This window comes from Heterodontus francisci, chromosome 2, assembly GCF_036365525.1.
Source record: "Heterodontus francisci isolate sHetFra1 chromosome 2, sHetFra1.hap1, whole genome shotgun sequence".
Classification (NCBI taxonomy): domain Eukaryota; kingdom Metazoa; phylum Chordata; class Chondrichthyes; order Heterodontiformes; family Heterodontidae; genus Heterodontus; species Heterodontus francisci.
The window spans coordinates 167,592,556-167,604,786 of NC_090372.1; the positions used below are offsets into that span (position 1 = coordinate 167,592,556).

The window sequence follows — 12,231 nt, forward strand, 5'->3', positions numbered from 1 at the left end:
CCATATTTAGCATAGAAAAAAAAATTTCAGTAAAATTCACTTGTCCACATTTTTTTGCAGTTTCTCCAATTTTCCAAAACTGAAAATTTATTGAAAAACTCATCTTAATTTCTTGAGCAATGAGATGTTGTCCTTTTTTCTGTATGTAACATTCAAATTTCAAAGCTGTGTGCTAGAGATTCCTGGGAATGCAAAGTCACCATTATTTGGGCAGGGAGAGAAGGATTGTGAGTTTGGACCCAGATCCCCATCTCTTTCCGCAGTTAGTGAAATTCTGATGGGGAAAGAGGTGCATCTTGCATTCATCACCCCTCCCCACTGTGTCAGAAGAGGAGGCAAAATGACAACAACCATCAGAAATCCCACCAGTTCTACCCCCATTTCTTCCAACAGAAACTACGCCAGAAAGATGCAGGTGGTCTATGTTTGTCATGAAGGCGTCGTGGAGAGAGGGAGGGCGGCCCACATTGGAGGCTGGATTTTCAAAGCAGGGTTCGGAACCCGACACCCTGATGAATTCCAGGTCCCGACCCTGTGCTTCAGCTACATTGCTCTTGCGATGCAATCGTTGAATGCAAAAACCTTAATTGCGCAGGAAGTGACTTCGGTGCCGAGCACCTCCAGGAGGCAGGAGCTGCCTGCCCGGTGCCAGTGGTAAAGGCAGGCAGCAGCCACGTTGGGTCAAGCAGCTCATGAAAGGGCCAGGTCGGTAACAACAGCAGAAAGTGGCCACGGATGCCAAGTGGAGGTACAGTGCACGACCCGGGACTATTTGCCACAAGTTGGCCCCTCAAAGTTAATCTCACCACACATGGAATCAAACTTGCTTCTGCCCCGCAGTGACTCCGACAACTGTGCACTAACATGCACCAAACTGGTCAGGATCACCAAAAGCAAATATAAAAATTGCCCTCCCGAATGCCCTGACCCCTTAACAAGCTCCTAAAAGAACTTGATGAGCCATTAATTGGTGGCGTGCGTGTTCCCCATTCACTCCCCCTCACCAGCACTTAGAAAATTTGAATTTGTCCTGGAGGCATCAGAATCCTGAAACGACCTCCAGGACTGAGATTTTCAAATGGCGCTCACACCGGGTCCCCACCCCGCAAACTTTTGAAAATGCGGCCCTGATTTCTGAACAGCAACTGAATGTGGAGCAATTCCACTAGTAGTGCAGCAAATGTCTATTCTTTGAGGTTTTTAAAAAATAAGAACCTTCGGTCAGAATGGCTTCCACTGCTAAATTCCTCGGTTTACACTGGGTAAACACACAGGAAGCGGCATTAATGCCACAGGTGATGTCCCCTTTATATTATTGACCTCCGTCCTAAAATTTGTAACAGGTTGAATGCTAGGACAGTTAGGTGGGGACAAGTCTTTCATCATCGCGTGTTGCGTGACACAGCAGCCTGCCAGTAATTTTAAGATTATGTTTGCAGCACCACCATTTTTCTTTTAACTAGGTACCTATTGATTACAGCTTTTCCCTGTTCAAACCTAAGTTACTTTCTGTATCATCAATAACCCAGAAAAAAATAATTACAGGATTTTATTGGCACGTAAATGTGCATAGGGAATTAAAGTTAGTTACTGTGGGGACAGAATAATATGGGGACATTTAAGGTGAAATAATTAATCAATCATGTACTACTAACAAACTAACCTCGGAGCTGCAGAGACAGCTTATCAGAATTGACTTCATAGTTTCAGGGCCGCACAGACAGCTTATCAGTAGAAGTAGACTAACAAGCAAAAACTAACAGGACAGCTGCAGGCTGTATAATAGTAGCCTATTGCATAGCAATCAGCCTAACGGTCCAAGGAGATAGGGGGGGATAAGAAACTGCTCGAGGGGAAGGTGACAAGGCAGTACCCCAATCAGGCCATGACACCAAGAAACTGCAGAGTTTGTAAACCAATTGGGAACATAAAGGGGGTGTCACTGATTTGTATGAAGAACTATAAGAAAGGCTTGATTTCCCTGCTCAGGCAGGAGAAGAGAGAAGAGCCCAGGTGCTGTTGTTGTTTGCTTTGCTGATGAGGTAACCAAGAAGTACTGCAATAAAGCTTCTTAAAGCTACAGTCGGACTTCGTCTCTCTTTGCGTAACTAATGGGATCCAACAACTTGGCGTAGTCGGCAGGATCGCTGGAGGACTAAGACCGAAGCCACAGTCATCGGACCAATATCGGCACCCCAGAGGTAAGAACTCCTCTTTATGTTAAAAGTCCTTGGTCGTTGTCTAAATTTCGGTTCCCTGCCACGCGATCCCAAACTTGGTGGTATTTGACGGAAATACCCTTTCTTGTGCGGCTTGAGACCCCCTTTCAAGACGTCTAACTTGGCGGTATTTGACGAAATACCTACTTGGCGAAAAGCCTGACGGCTTGAGACCTACTTCCCTACCTGAATGGATAAATTGACAGACGAAGGCAACCGACAGTTACCAACTACCGTCAAAGGTGGGCGGGCCCCACCTGACGTTCCTGAAGATTAAATACTTCGGCAGTTGAAAGAATATGTAGAGCAACAGTTTAATCTGGCTAAAGCGTACACCGAAATAGGGAAAAAATATGGCACCTCCACGGGACAGTGGTCCCTGGAAGATATAAAGAGAGCCTGGGGAAAAACAACCCGTTTAAAGGATAAAGAACGGACCCAATGGTCCCTGGCCGTAATGGGCCAGATTCGGCAGCGCAATGAGATTATGCGACAAGCCCAATGTGATCGCGACCTAACGAATGCAAAGGATCAACTGAAGGCGGTCTGCGAACAACTGAAAATTGAAAAGCTTGCAAAGGAAAAACTAGAAGCTGAAAAACAATCTGAAAAGGAAAGGCCACAGATTGAAATTAAAGAGCTTAAAAAACAACGACAAGGCCAGCAGACGACCAAACCGAAGGAACCGGGACAGCTCTGCGAACCCCGCCGACCACCTCCAACTAACTTGTATCCGAGTTTGAAGTCGTTACAAACAGAACAACGGAAGATGCAACTGCATGAAGCAAGTCTAGCCAAATCTTCCAGTGAAGAAAGTGACAATGATGATGGGTTACCGTTTCCGCGACTAGCTCCCCTTTAACAGAAACGCGTAAAGGTCAAGACGGAAAAGAAGACTGTGAACGGTAGCGAGGTCACCATGGCCGAGCACAACACGTACTGGATACAAGTCCCGGATTCCCCTGAGAAAATCGACAAGTGGTCCACAAGATTGCCCGACCCGAAGAAAGGGGGTCTGAAAACGTGGGAGCAGCTAGAACGATTAAAGGGAATTTACGATCTCCATCCATGGGACGGGGTACAGATTCTGACCATAATGGTTCCCGGACGAGCGAGCTGAAAGCTAAGGAGAGAGGTCCAAATTGCTTTGGGTGAAGATGGTCAAGTACTAGATGCCAGATGGACTGTGATTAACAAGTGGTTGCGAGAGTTTTGTCCTGCAAAAACGGACTAAGGCAAAGTTGCAGCCTGTCAGCAGAAGAACCCGGAGGAAGTGCGGGAGTACAAAGAGAGGTTTAGGTCCACCTGGGTGGAATACTCAGGGATAGTAGACCCTACTCCAGAGGAGCTGGACGACACCAGTTTTGGACCCTTAAAAACGGCTTTTGTTGATGGACTAAAGCCAGAACTGTCTAAAATACTGAAGGCCACCCTACCAGAGTGGGACGCAGTAAGAGTGAAATACTCGGAGTTAATTGACAGATGCGCTCAGCTGGACAGGGATATGGGAGTCAAGCTTCGAGCCATGGAGACGGATCCAGTACCGAAAGAGCCTGACAAAGAGCAAGTTAGGCGACCCGGCCCCTGGATGAGGAAGTGGAAGGCTGGGTTAGCAAGTTTGCTGATGACACGAAGGTTGCTGGAGTTGTGGATAGTGTGGACGGCTGTTGTAGGTTGCAACGGGACATTGACAGGATGCAGAGCTGGGCTGAGAAGTGGCAGATGGAGTTCAACCTGGAAAAGTGTGAAGTGATTCATTTTGGAAGGTCAAATTTGAATGCAGAATACAGGCTTAAAGACAGGATTCTTGGCAGTGTGGAGGAACAGAGGAATCTTGGGGTCTATGTCCATAGATCGCTCAAAGTTGCCACCCAAGTTGATAGGGTTGTTAAGAAGGCGTATGGTGTGTTGGCTTTCATTAACAGGGGGATTGAGTTTAAGAGCCGCGAGGTTATGCTGCAACTCTATAAGGCCCTGGTTCGACCACACTTGGAATATTGTGTTCAGTTCTGGTCGCCTCATTATAGGAAGGATGTGGAAGCTTTAGAGAGGGTGCAGAGGAGATTTACCAGGATGCTGCCTGGACTGGAGGGCATGTCCTACAAAGAAAGATTGAGGGAGCTAGGGCTTTTCTCATTGGAGCGAAGAAGGATGAGAGGTGACTTGATAGAGGGGTACAAGATGATGAGAGGCATAGATAGAGTGGATAGTCAGAGACTTTTTCCCAGGGTGGAAAGGGCTATCACCAGGGGGCATAATTTTAAGGTGACTGGAGGAAGGTTTCGGGGAGATCAGAGGTAGGTTCTTTACACAGAGAGTGGTGGGTGCGTGGAATGCGCTACCAGCGGTGGTAGTAGAAGCAGATACGTTAGGGGCATTTAAGCGACTCTTGGATAGGTACATGGATGATAGTAGAATGAAGGGTAGGTAGTTAGTTTGATCTTAGAGTAGGTTAAAGGTTCGGCACAACATCGTGGGCCGAAGGGCCTGTACTGTGCTGTACTGTTCTATGTTCTAAAGAGCAGCTGAGGAAGCACCCAATATGGGCCCAGGATAAGAACGATTGTGGGCTACTTCAGATGGAACCGGCAACGTTTACGGGATCCGCTCCGCCCTGTACTAAGCAATACCCCATCAGTCAAACATCTATTGCAGGAATCCTACCCGTAATTAGACAGCTAGAGGAGTGAGGCATGCTGGTTAAAACACACAGCACCTCGAACAGCCCTGTGTGGCCAGTACGGAAGCCAAATGGGACCTAGCGGCTTACTGTTGACTATAGAAAGGCTAACCAGTGTATTGATCAAAAGGCCCCTCTGATAGCTGACCCTTCGACAGTATTTAATGCCCTGAAGCCGGAACACGAATGGTTCTCTGTTATCGATATGGCCAACGGATTTTGGTCGGAGCCACTGGCACCCGAAGTCCAACCGTGGTTCACCTTTACTGTACAACAACAGTACACCTGGACTCGCCTGCCACAGGGTTTCCACAACAGCCCCACGGTATTTCATATGGCCCTACAAAACCATTTGAGGGAGTTACCTTCCATGTACTCCACAGTCATTCAGTACGTGGACGACATCCTGTTCGCGTCTGAGACAGAAGAACAGCACGAACAAGATCTGCGTACCCTGCTGGACCACCTTCATCAGAGAGGACACAAAGCCAGTATCGACAAAGCACAGATAGCAGAAGGAGAGGTCGTGTACCTGGGACAAAAGATTTCAAAAGGAAAGAGAGAACTCACCCAGGACAGGACTGCCGCCATTCGAGCTGCCAAACTGCCCACCGCTATCCAGGAGCTTAGGTCCTTTTTGGGTTTGTGTAACTTCAACAGAAACTGGATCGACTCCTACACACAGCTGGCTCAACCATTAACCGATTTCTTGAAGGGAAAGCGGGCCTCTAAAGAATCAGTTACCCTAACCAAAGAACAACAAGAAACTTTCAAAAACTTAAAGAGGGCTTTGTGCTCAGCGCCAGCCCTGGGAATCCCCGACAATGGGAAACCATTTACCCTGTTTGTACACGAAAAAGAGGGATATATGACTGACATACTGACACAGGAGCACGGGGACAAACGGAGACCTATTGGATACTATTCGAAAAGGCTGGACACCATCGCCCTAGGATGGGGCAGTTGCTTAAGAGCTATGGAAGCTACATGCCAAGCGGTGATGGCTACTGCAGGTCTGGTATTAGATCAAAAGTTAACGGTTAAGTGTCCGCACACAGTCCACACTTTGCTATCTATGAACAGAGTATCCCAAGTGACCGCAGCCAGATGGACCCGATGGACAACAGTCCTAGAGGCTCCAAATCTCCACATCGTCCGGGCCAGCCCAGTAAATCCAGCAACTATGCTCCCGTGGCCTGAAGAGAGGGAGGAAGAAGAACATGATTGCGTGGAGATTATGGAAGAAACAGAGGAGGTAACCCTAGCGGCAGAGGAAGCATTGCTCAACCCAGATTTAATCCTATTCACAGACGGCTCATCCTTTGTTGACAATGGTACACGGAAAGCAGGATGGGCAGTTACAACCCTACATGAAGTTGTGGAAGTGGGATGCCTGCCTTCAGGGACATTGGCCCAACAAGCCGAACTGCGAGCCCTGTCGGAAGCATGTCGAATAGCAGAGGGGAAGACAGCTAATATTTACACAGATTCATGGTATGCTTTTGGAGTCGCTCACGACTTTGGTCAGCTGTGGCGCAAAAGAGAATTTCTCACTGCTGCTGGTACACCTATTCGAAATAGGAAAGAGGTCCGAGACTTACTGGAGGCCATGCAATTGCCACAAAAGGTATCCATATTGAAATGTAAAGCCCATATGAAAGACAACACCATAGAGGCAAAGGGGAATGCCCTAGCCGACAAGGCAGCCAAGGAAGCCGCCTCGCAAGGTGATCCCCCGGACGCACGGACGCAAATATGTAAACTGAATACGTCCCATCTGACACAAGACCTACAAGTGATACAGAGTGAATGTTCCAAAGATGAAAAATGGACCTGGATAGAAGCAGGGATTAATGTATCGGCAGCTCGGGGTGACCCACCAGAAGGAGGGCACGACATCGTCCCAGGAATCTGGGTCTACGTGGAAAAAAATACACGAAGAACCTTTGGGCACCAAGTGGGAGGGACCTTTCCAAGTGCTACTGACCACCCAGTCAGCAGTTACGGTGGAAGGAAAGAAAGCCTGGATACACGCCGCTCACGTAAAACGAGCGACCTGTGATTGAGCGCCGAATTCTTTTTAGTGATGATTGTAATTCTGTATTTGATGTTTTTGCTTATTAAGTGTTGTTGTAAACAAGTAACTGAAGCCCCTGCAAAACTTATGCCTTTACAGAGCTCCCGCGGGCCCCTCCTGTGGCACAAGCAGGCAACGTATTGAGTGTGACCCCTCCGGGTGTTGAAGGCTGTTTCTAGACAAGTAGAGACCATTAAAGGCACCTAGGTGGGATCAAGGGAATGATTCTTAAGGTTGAGATAATAGTTGATACACAAGAATGTATGGACACAAGCGCATAACATGATTGATATAGTGCCAGTATTTTAATATTCAATAAACTGCACCTTTGCTTTCAGTTCTGCAATCAGAGTTTGGATTTCAGATCAATGGAATGACGCAGCTCTTCTAATCCTAGCTGACTGTACACATCTCTATGAAATGATTTGCGTTGACTCAATCCAGCACTTCTGCTCTGACAAAAGGTCATCAATCAGAAATGGTGGCTGGAATTTTACGGCCCCCCGAACGAGTGGGCTGGTGATGGGGCATAAAATTGAGTGGGAGGCGGGGGGGGGTGGGGGGGGCGTTCCCAACCCCCTCCCTCCTCCGCTGCAATTTTACACAGGGCGGTGGCAGCAGCAACGGTCTGCCCGCCCCAGGCCAATCGAGGCCCTTAAGTGGCCAATTAACTGCCTCAAGGAGATAGAAAACCTGCCCAATTAAGTGCCTGGGGAGCGAAAACCCCCAGCCTGGCTCCCCAGGCCTGGCGGATGCGGGCTCAGCACTGACTTTTCGGCTGGTGGGCAAGGCCTCCCGCCCAACGTAGAATTCCATCAGTTAATTCTGTTTCTCTCTCCATATGCTGTCAGACCTGCTGAGTATTTCCAGTATTTTCTGTTTTTATTTCAATGCAACACTTGTAATTGGGTGCCAATTTACTGTATAAAATTGTCCATAATTCAACAAAAGCTTCCTGTTATAATTAGAAAGACAATTGTAATGGTGTAAAATTTAAGGCTGGTGTAGTATAAGGGTATCAAAGGGTTAATCTTGAGAGAATGTAAAGATTACCACCCACCAGGATGAGGTAAGAGTTCATGTGGGAGAGACTCGAGAACAGTTACAGTGTGGCTTTTGAAGGAGACACACAGGCTAGTGTGGAGTCTATATAGTTACTATACAATAAAGATTAATGTTTAAACAATACAGTCTAAGAACCTCTCTGGCTAGACTCTATACGGTGTGAGCAAGAACCACCAACTATATAATATGGTGAACAGGACTGGAATCGAAGTCCTATACCCAGAAGAGAAAATGTGAAGCAACAATCATCCTTCAGCCAGAAGAGAAGAAACTTTAAACAAGTAGCTGAAGAGAAAAAACAAACTACATACCTTAGAAGGCGGAGATAAGCTCCTTAGAACAGAAGCGAGCGATTGGGTGAGTCATTGTGCCGACGATCAAGAAATCCCGGTTTAAAAAAAAGTATTTGAAGAGCTTAAAAAATTAATTTTCTAAAGGTTCCATGTGAGTGAGAGATGAAAACAAGAGGAAAACCCAATCCCTCACTCAGGCTGAACGCAAGGGTGGAGAGCGGGAAAACCCTAAAAAGTGCGTGAACTGAGAAAAAAGTCCAAGAGTGAACACAAAAAAAAGCGCAGGAAACCCCTGAATGCAACAGAGTCTCCATTAACACAGCCAAGCTGAAGAAAAAACATTAAAGTGGTCAAGCTTAAAGAAAGTAAACAAACATTAGGGTCGGGATTTTTCCCTCGCCGGATGGGAGTCGCCCTCCGCCTGCCCTGGGGATCCAACCCACATTTTGCGGTTCCCCGGCCTTTAATTGGTCTGAGACGGGACTTCCACCTGCTTGAAGCAAGAAGTCCCACCTAATGGAGCTGCCGGCCAATCAGCGGGCCAGCAGCTCTTAGTCCCAGCAGTGCCACTGGGAGTGGTGGCCTCTGCTGGGACTGCAACCCAGCCACTGCAAAGATGGTGTTGGGGAGCCCGGAACGAAGGTAAGTTTTTGGAGCTTCGCCCGGGGTGATCGGTCAAGCCCCGGCGAGGCAAGGGTGGTCGAATGGGGGGCGTGTTGGGGATGGTTGGGGCAAAGTGGGTGGGCCCCCATTGGGCAGAGGGTCCCCACTCCAGGCCATCAGAGAGCCGCCTGCTTCTCTCGCACCTGGGCTGCCTGACCAGCCCCGGGTAAAATCCCCATGGTGGCAAGTAGAGGCTCTTAAGTGGCCACTTCAGGGCCTTGATTGGCTTGGAGCAGGCAGACCACTTTTCATCGCCGCCACCCCGTGTAATGTGCTTCTGTTCTAAGGAGGCAGGAGCAGGTGTTTGAGAGTGTTCTTTTTTTTAATAGGTTCTCTAGGGGTTTTCCCTTCGCTTAAGCAGTTCACTGAAATGTTTACACAGCTGCCTATTGGAATTGATAGCAGTCAGGAAGAGCCCTCCATTTACACCCCTCCTCCACGCCCCGCCACCTTCCCACTCTTTGGGGGTAGGCGTAAAATTCCGGCCTATCTCTCAAAAAGCAACTGGAACTGTCCATCAAACAGCTGTCAATTCCAATAGGCAGCTGTGTAAACATTTCAGTGAACTGCTGCAGCAAAGGGAAAACCCCTAGAGAACCTATTTAAAAAAAGAACATTCTCAAACACCTGCTACACTCCATTAAAGCAAGTTAGCCTGGAAAAAGAAATAAGAACACTCTAAAAAGGCAATAAAATGTTTAAAAATGTATCAAAATTTGGCAGCAGGTCCAAACCAGAGCACGTGAATACATTATATTTAATTGGTGCTATAGCTGATGATATAAAACAAGATTTTGATGAAACTTTAGCAAAACTTGACTAAGTCTTAAACGCTTGTGATTCCTACTTCATTTGGCACAGCAATATCAGACCAATCCTGCGGGGTGAGAAAGGACCTTGATACTGGAAACCTCCTGTAACAGTTCAGTTCCTTCACCAGAGGGCTGAACAAAAGGCACCAGGAAAAAGGTACATTGGGACATGGGGGGAGGGGGGTGGGGGAGGGGTCAGGGGAAGCATAAGACACCTTTAAATCCTGCCATCAAAGTGGTGCAAAAACTTCCCAAAGGTGTGAACAATGTCCCGCCAATACAGCAGAATGCTTTGATTGCAGGAAAATAGGGCATTTCAGTAAGATGTGCCGAAATAAAATCTCAACGGCCACAACCTCTAAAGGAAAAGTAGTTAAGAATTGAGAGGTAAATGAATTTACGCAACCCCCTGCAGCAGACAAATCGAAATACTTTCTGGGCGAGATCAATGATCTGAAACAATCATTTTGGGCAGCAGACGTATATGTCAATGAATATATCACTAATTTCAAACTCATCACCAGAGCAAGTGTGACGGCCCTGTCAGATAAAGAGCCGAGGCTTTCCTCACACGTTCTGCAACCAACAGAAACACAGTTACATAGCCCAGGAGATGCTATACTTGAAGAAAAGGGGGAAGATACAAGCAACGCTTCAATATAATGGAAAGCAGATATTCGAGACACTGTATGTCCGAAGAAATCAGGAGTTCTCACTCTTAAGTGGAAGAGCTTGTACTAACCTTCATATCATAAAGAAAGTTGAAGAAGATACAAAAGAAGAATCCAGGAGCTAGGACAGAGGGACAACCCCTCCCAACCCCGATCTGAGCACTGCAGAGAGTCCGGATTTTGCCAGAGCACCCGCACAATGCGGACAGAATACGCACAACACAGCACAGCCCACGATGCCACTCAAAGACAACCAGAGCGAGAAAGAGAAATGCAGCAAATTCCTACAAGGACAGAGAGTTTATGAAGAAGCAAGTCCAACAAATTTATTGGGTACACAGACAAGATCATAGAGAACCTCTAATTTCGACCCAATTCTCAACTAGACCATGAGAACTGTTGGTGATGGATTTATTCTTCTTTGAGGGAAGATCCTATCTAATTATAGTTGTCAAGATGAATCGACGTTAAGCGGATCTACACAACAACAACTGAAGCAGTCATCAGAGTTTTACAAGATGCTTTTGCAACACATGGTATACCTGATCAGATAGTATCTGATAATGGAAACAATTTGCAAACAATTACTTCACGCACTTTGCAGAAGAATGTGGATTTGTTTACCTAACAAGCTCTCCTAAGTATCTACAATCAAATGGAGAAGCTCAGCAAGCAGTCAAAATCATTAAAACTATGTGGATGAAAAATCAAGATTTTCAATTAGCATTACTGACATACAGAACTACTCCATTATTGTGCGCATTAGCATCATCAGAACTCTAAATAGGAAGAAAACTTTGAACACAGCTTCTAGTTCTACCCAAGAAATTACTTCCAGGATTGCAAAGCAAGGAGCATCAGAAAGTACAAGACAAAAAAAAGTCGTATCGAAACAAACAGACCCATATTCATAACAAAAGTACAAGAAAACCTACCAAAGTAGTCAGAAGGGCAAAAGATTTGGGTACGCGACCAAAATAGAGAAGAGGTAATTCTCCAGAAAGATGAGAATCAACAGTGATCTTATCTAGTACGAACTCAATAAGGTTCTATATGGAGAAATAGAAGGAATCTTATTCCTTTACATCAAAGATGTCAATTGGTCACGCATTTAGACGACTCAGATGATGAACTGAAAATTCAAAAAGCACCAAATGCCACGAACCTCAACAAAGGCCACCCAAGTCAAGAAACAAGAGAAAGAGTACCAATCTTACACATCTGACAACAAGAAGATCAGAGAGAGTTGTGAAGCCTCCTGATGGGTTGAATCTATGAAGTCAGAGGCTTGGGGGGAGATGGGGTAGCATGTAAATAAAAAAGTGAATGTATGTAAATATATATTGGGATATATATGAGGGGAGATGTAGTATAAGGGTACCAAAGGGTTAATCTTGACAGAATGTAAAGATTCTGAATGTAAAGATGCCAAAAGACTTGCAGGTTGATAGGTAAATTGGCCATTATAAATTGCCCCTAGTATAGGTAGGTGGTAGGAAAATATAGGGACAGGTGGGGATGTGGTAGGAATATGGAGTTAGTGTAGGATTAATATAAATGGGTGGTTGATGGTCGGCACAGATTCGGTGGGCCGAAGGGCCTGTTTCAGTGCTGTATCTCTAAACTCTAAACTATTACTACCCACCAGCATGATGTAAGAGATCATGTGGGAAAAACTTGAGAACAGATACAGCGTGGCTTTTGAAGGAGACACACAGGCTAGTGTGGGATGTATATAGTTACTATACAAT

At 46.3% G+C, this 12,231-nt stretch overlaps 2 protein-coding genes across 6 annotated transcripts in view; both read right to left on the bottom strand.

The window, feature by feature from the left end:
- nebl (nebulette) overlaps positions 1-12,231 on the bottom strand; it is a 433,041-nt gene that overhangs the window by 171,512 nt on the left and 249,298 nt on the right. The window lies entirely within an intron of this gene.
- The window catches only part of LOC137348191 (nebulette-like), a 120,453-nt gene that overhangs the window by 107,156 nt on the left and 1,066 nt on the right, over positions 1-12,231 (bottom strand). The window lies entirely within an intron of this gene.